This window comes from Amblyomma americanum, chromosome 1, assembly GCF_052857255.1.
Source record: "Amblyomma americanum isolate KBUSLIRL-KWMA chromosome 1, ASM5285725v1, whole genome shotgun sequence".
NCBI lineage: Eukaryota > Metazoa > Arthropoda > Arachnida > Ixodida > Ixodidae > Amblyomma > Amblyomma americanum.
Genome location: NC_135497.1, coordinates 160,243,949 through 160,250,798, shown reverse-complemented (window position 1 = coordinate 160,250,798; position 6,850 = coordinate 160,243,949).

Sequence of the window (6,850 nt, the reverse complement as noted above, 5' to 3'; positions counted from 1 at the left end):
TCGCAGGCTTTCCAATCAGTAATGAGCGAAACCGTGCGGAACGTACGACAGTAACGCTACACACGGGTCATTTGCCCTTCCGTGTTTACCCACGAAACGGACGAAGCTGAGTGCAACACATCCATAACATAATTCCCACAGGTTGCGCGCAAAAGCACCGGTATTTTATCGAAGCTACATTCCTCGGTTCGTTCTTGCTATTCAAGGTTCACGAGGATTACATGGATAACCTGCCTATGTTGAGTGCATAACTTACGATTTTAACGACTCGGGCGGCTTCGCTGGAGCGGAATCGTAAACGAAAAATGTGAAGTGAGCGAAAACCGGGCGTGCATCGCCGGAGGAATCGTACTCCATCGTTTGTGCAGTGCCGACACTTGGCGGTGCAGTACTCTCTGCATGCGCTCAACCGGTGGCAGCGATGCTCTTCGAGCGGACGACTCTGCATGCAGGGCGTGGAAGCACAACGTTCAATATTGCTCACAATTTCCCGTCGCAGCAATCAAAATGAAATCACTATCCTCGTAGAGAAAAAGTCCAGTACCTGCCTTCAAACTTGCTGGGCACCTATGAGCATCATCATCAGCGCGACTATGCAGCCGCAGTGCCTCAGTTGTAATGGCGCTCGACTGCTGACCCGAAAGACGCTGGTTCGATCCTGGCCACGGTGGTGGAATTTCGATGGAGGCGGAATTCTAGATGTGAGACAGCTACTGCGTCATTTCCTTTCCCCAAAAACAAATTTTCCAAATTCTAGAGGCCCGTGTACTGTGAGATGTCAGCGCACGTTAAATAACCCCAGGTAGTCGAAATTTCCGCAGCCCTTCACTACAGTGCCCCTCATAGCCTGAGTCACATTAAAACGTTAACCCCCATAAACCAACGTGAATATATGTATACGCCCACTGCAGGACAGAGGCCTCTCCCGTGTCTCTCCCATTAACCCTGTCCTTTGCAAGCTGCGCCCACCGTATGCCCGCAAACTTCTTAATCTCGTCCGCCCACCAATCTTTCTGCCGCCCCCTCCTACGCTTTCCTTCTCTTGGAATCGACTCCGTTATTTTTAAAGACCATTCCGCTTCATTACCCATTCATACCAACCAGGCCTAGTGTAGTCGGCTAATAGAAGGCAGTCCGAAATCCGGTTAACGCTTTCGCTGGCTATTAAAGTTAAGAGATGGATGATAAGATTACATTTCCTCCGGTATATAGACTCCCTACCAGCTATATCACTGCCGATATCGCAAGCTTTGAAATGACGGTTCTGTCTCGTCCAGGGACGTCTACCATTCACGCTGATATTTTCTTGTTCTACGCGCAAATAATTCCTCTCGCCGAGTGGTCCGTGCGCTTAAAGAACACGGCTTTATCGAAATTCAGACTGCACCCGCCATTTCTGTGATGCGTTGCAATGAAGCACTCTAGACCTGTGCCAATTGAGCTAACTGCGAACGGCATCCCTCTTCGCATTATTGCATCCGTACTAAATGTTTTTCGGCCAAGTCCCCCCTCCCACTGCTGTTATAGTCACGTGGAAAGATTCAGGCTGAACTGAGGCAAACGAGAGCGTAAGATGCCGGCCACAGAAATCAGATTGCAGTTATTCGGTAAAATATACTCGATAAAAATTCCATAAACGGCTCACTTTCTGTGTATTTGGAGCACATTGTTAATTCTGTAGCAGAGTGCGCCGAGGTCTTGGGTAATCAGTGGAATCATATGATCCGAGAAGTGGTCGAGGTTTTGTGCACGAAGTCTCCACGAGACTGAGCTGTCATTGATACAAGCGTGCGACACCGGCAGGGACATGGCTTGTTTTACGACCTCGTTTTTGTAGCGATAGGAACATTACGGTGGCATTTCGAGCCTTCAGCGTTGCGGCGCCGCCGCGCTGTCACGTGGGTGGTCACGTGGTTAGGAGCAGCTGCTGGCGGCGCCGCGCGTGGCTGATCACGTGGTTCGTTACGTGTTGGTCACGTGACCAAGTTCCACTCGGCCAGCTGTAGCTGTAGGCTCACTGCAATATCGGTTTCAACAAAAAGTTTCGTAGAGAATACGTTATTGAAGTACATACTCCTTATTTCTAGGTGTCAATCTGCCATGCAATAAAATCAAAAGCGATTACCATTTCTACAAGTTTAAGCACTCCAATGAGGCTGAAGCAGTAGCGGTAGTTCAGACGCAACACGGTCTACAACGCAGCGTTCCCATTCGATGTGCCGGGAAGAAGTGGCTTGCTGCTGCTTTCCATAGTGATCGCCGTTGTTTACACTTTCGTAAATCACAATGTACACATGATTTAACCTTCAGCCTCGCAACATCCCGCACCAAATATACGCAGCGAGTTCTGCCGCCAGCACATTTCGCAAATAGGAGTGCAATATATACAGTCTGATTCGCACTTGATCAGAAAAGGCGCCGTATCTCCGTTGCGAGTGGTGTGACATTGCGACACATTCCTAGCAGCTTTCCACGTAAAACCGCAACCGATAAAGTCTAGTCAGCACCGGAACGCGCAGCACAACAGACAATGTTCAGCGACGGCGATACCGTAGCGGCCACAACAGTTTCGTGCTTTTTTTTTCCTTGAAGACGACAAAATAGCGCCCAGGCGCGCAGAGCTTTATTTTCACGTGATACGTGCCAATACCATTCGGATGAATTCGGATCGACGTACCCCTGAATGGTGGCGAAATCTACGGGTCTATGCGAATATAACGAAGTTCAAATATTCGCAATTTTAGAATGGCGAATCGAGTTTCTTCTTATTTCTGCGCCAAGATGCGGTCTATCCGTGGATGGATGGATGGATGGATGGATGGATGGATGGATGGATGGATGGATGGATGGATGGATGGATGGATGGATGGATGGACGGACGGACGGACGGACGGACGGACGGACGGACGGACGGACGGACGGATGGATGGATGGATGGATGGATGGATGGATGGATGGATGGATGGATGGATGGATATCGGATGGATGGATATCGGATGGATGGGTGGGTGGGTTGATGGATAAGTGGATGGATGATAATAGCTGTACCCTTTGTATCGGACGGCAGCTTGCGTCACCTTGCCTATACTTCATCCATTGTTTATTACTTTTTTCTTTCCTTTACCTACAATTGCGCTCTTAAAATGTCTAGTTTGACTATCTTTTTCCTCTCCAAACTCGCCCCTCCTTTGATTTCCACCACCAATTTCGTCCAACCTCCCCTTCGTCAATGTAGCGCTTTTCTCATCCACTCGCCCGTCCTCCCCAGCAAATCCCAGCGCTCTACGTATGTTGCTGTTCCCTCGGGGAGGGCTGAGCGGAGTTCTGCGCAGCTCTAAACCAAGTGCTGTTAGGAAAATTGGACAATTGGTTTCTGGGGAAAGGAAATGGCGCAGTATCTGTCTCAAATACTGGTTGACACAGAAAGGGGTGTTTGAGCTTGACATTAAAATGCTTGCACTATGTAGAGTACAGGCCACCGAGCGTCCATGCCGCGTACGAGACCTCAAAAGCGAGCGGGAAATTTACAATACATGTTTAAAAATTCCCGCTTTCGCACCTCGCCGCGACGCGCGGTGGCGGGCTTCCGCGCAAAACCTGGCAGACGACGTCACGTCTTGAAAATGACGTCGCACCCGGGGCTTATCATTGATTCACAGCGCCAAATTCTTTATGACGTCATGCGCTACCGCGGCCTCGGCCACTCCGCGCGCTCCGCAGCCGGCGGAGGTAGGGTGCCTGGATGCCCGCCAGCAGCGGCGCTGGCCCATCAAGGCACACTAGGCGGAGGTAGGGGAGAGGCCGAGTGAGAGGGGCCAGCGGAGGAGCGCCGCCGTTATGGCGTGCGAGCGGAGAGGAAAAGGGGCGAAGACGCGGAAGTTCAAATTTTGTCTGCGTATAACTCAGCTTCCACAAAACGCATTATTCTTGCTGGAGGATAATTATGAACCGTCGTCTTTTAGCATCCCAGACTTATCGCACCTTTATTGAGAGCCCCTTTCTGGGCCCCTTTCACGTCCCTGTATTTTGCATACTGAACTCCCTCGCCGCACACCCGCCCCGCCACATGGAGCTCATATGGGTGCCTGCCCACTCCGGGAATCCCGGAAACGAGGCTGCCAACGCTTTAGCTCGAGGTTCTCTCAACCGGGTTCTCTCAACCATCTAGGGTTCTCACGGGAGCGCATGCATTCATTCAGTAAACTGACGCAGGCCTGCAAAGCCGAGCGTCGGCTCAACCCCCCACCCTGTCCCTCCCTCGACAATTATCACCAGACACTTTGGAGGCGGCTCCAAACACGCACCTTACCCTCCCCTTATATACGCTCGCGCTATCACCAAGTCCCCACAAACCCCTCTTGTGCCCTATTCCACCACCCCAAAGCCACTCTCGATCATATCCTTTTCTTCTGCCCGGCGGATCCTCCCCCGCGGGGCCTGGATCACCTTACCACTTGGGAGGCTTGGGAGAACCTACTGAGCTCCGAGGACCCGGTCAAGCAAGCCATCGCCACAGGCCGGGCTGCCAGCGTCATGAGCATCCGGGACATGAACGTTTGAGTGCAGTGGAGCCGTGCAGGGGCCCAAGGACCTGCGTGTCCTAAACTCTCCTGTGTCCATTAAAGTTTTCACCACCACCAAGCAAAGCCGCGTCTAGTTGCCCGATACACCACTGTTAAACAACTGGTATTTTTTTTAGAAAATTTGGCGGAATATTAATAATAATAATATTAATAATAATATTAATAATAATAATAATAATTGGTTCTTGAGGAAAGTAAATGGCGCAGTATCTCTCTCATATATCGGCCGACACCTGAACCGCGCCGTAAGGGAAGGGATAAAGGAGGGGGTGAAAGAAGAAAGGAAGAAAGAGGTGCCGTAGTGGAGGGCTCCGGAATAAATTCGACCACCTGGGGATCTTTAACGTGCATTGACATCGCACAGCACACTTGCGCCTTAGCGTTTTTCCTCCATAAAAACGCAGCCGCCGCAGTCGGGTTCGAACCCGGGAACTCCGGCTCGGCTACTCCGGCTCGGTCGAAGTGATCGAAGTGAGCTGATTGGTGTTGTTTGTCATGATTTTAAAAGGGGTGGCTATCAGGTGCTCATTTCATCTCGTTTCTTTGTTAGTTACTGTAAACAGTTTCCGCCTTGCTTGCTTCTTTGTCTCTTGTAAACAAAATAAAATATAATAAAGTTTTGGTGAAATTTGCCTTCGAGTAATACGACTTACATCGCATCACATCGCATCATAAATCTAACCCTAGTGAACATTATTCAGCTGGAAACCAAACTATCTGAATGATCTTGTAGTTGAACAAGCCCCTAATGGAAGAAACTTGGAATATTAACTGCGCAAGAATAGTCATTATTTCGCAGCTCATCCTCCGTGCTGCTGATATACCCACAAACTGGCCTCGTGAACAGTCTTTACGACGGAACAACGAGTGCAGTATAATCCTACGCAGTTCGGTGACACGGTTACTCTATATACGAATACTAAGGAAAACGAAATAGCCGCGATCAATTTTAGTGCAGTTAGCGCTCTGGGAGGGGGGGCGGGGGGGGGGAGAGGACAACCGCTCATGACAGATTTTCGATCTCAGCGAAGTCGCAGCGCGTGCATCACTTATAAAACACTGCAAAAAAGCCAGAACCTTACTGTGTGGGGACCTGCCCTGCAGCCCCCTGAGTTTGCTTTCCCGCGAGGCACCGTGCAGCGGCGGTCTCACCCAATACCACCTAGACTAAAATTATCTAGGTGGTATTGTCTCACCTCGAGCCTGAGCGCATTCCCTTGTGAGTTACATTAACTGGCAAGAGAGGGCGCCAGCATCGATGCGCGGAGACTGCCAAAGCCCGCGCGCGGGAGAGGGGGCAGGGGGGCTTCGGCTGGGATCGTCGGCCTGAGCGGACGCGTCGCTCGCGGTTCCGCTCTTCGCCGGAGGGGCGAGGAAGCGACGGGGAGACAGGCTCCCGTACTCGTCCCGTCCGGCCTGCGGAGTTTATATCCCTTGCCCTAGCGCGGGCGAACATTCGCTCGGAACCTTGCTGGTGAGTCGGACGACCTCGATTCATTAGCGTACCTTGTTGCTAGCTGGCGTTATTGTTGCTGTAGCAATAAAGCCTGTTTGTGTCAGCCAATGTGTCGGTCCTTTGTTCCCTCAGAGCAAGTCCCGCCGTGGTTGGCGTGCGCTCGGTAGCGTACGCGAACACGGGGTGGTTTCCGGGCGGCTTTGAACCGTGCCAGCCGCGATTGAGTGGGGAGAACTTACTTATCTCCCCATTCAAACCCCACAACTGCCACGAACAAAACACCTGCTGCCTCTGTCCAATTCAGTCACATTATTTCAGTCACCACGCCACCGCACAGAAGCCACACCCTACGCACAGCGCGCAGTTCGCAACTGGCGAGTGGGACCCAACATGCCGCCGCGAGGGGAAAAGGACGATGCGGGATGGCACATGTATACCGTGGCTCCTAGAGTGGTGCGAAAGGCTATCTCCACCCGGAAACCGGAGGCCCAGGCATCGAGGTGCCCGGAACTCGTTTTTCGGACGTCGCTTGGCTCTGGACACGTGATAACAGTGGTCACGCGTTGCAGACAGATTTTCAGTGCGAAAGCACTACTTGAAGCGCTTCCGACAAAAAAAAGTTTAATGAGGGTTCAACGTCCCAAAGCGACTCAGGCTATGTGGGATGCCGTAGTGGAGGGCTACGGAAAATTTCGACCACCTGGGGTTCTTTAACGTACACTGACATCGCACAGCACACGGACCTCTAATATTTCGCCTCCATCAAAATGCAACCACCGCGGACGGGATCGAACCCGCATCTTTCGGTTCA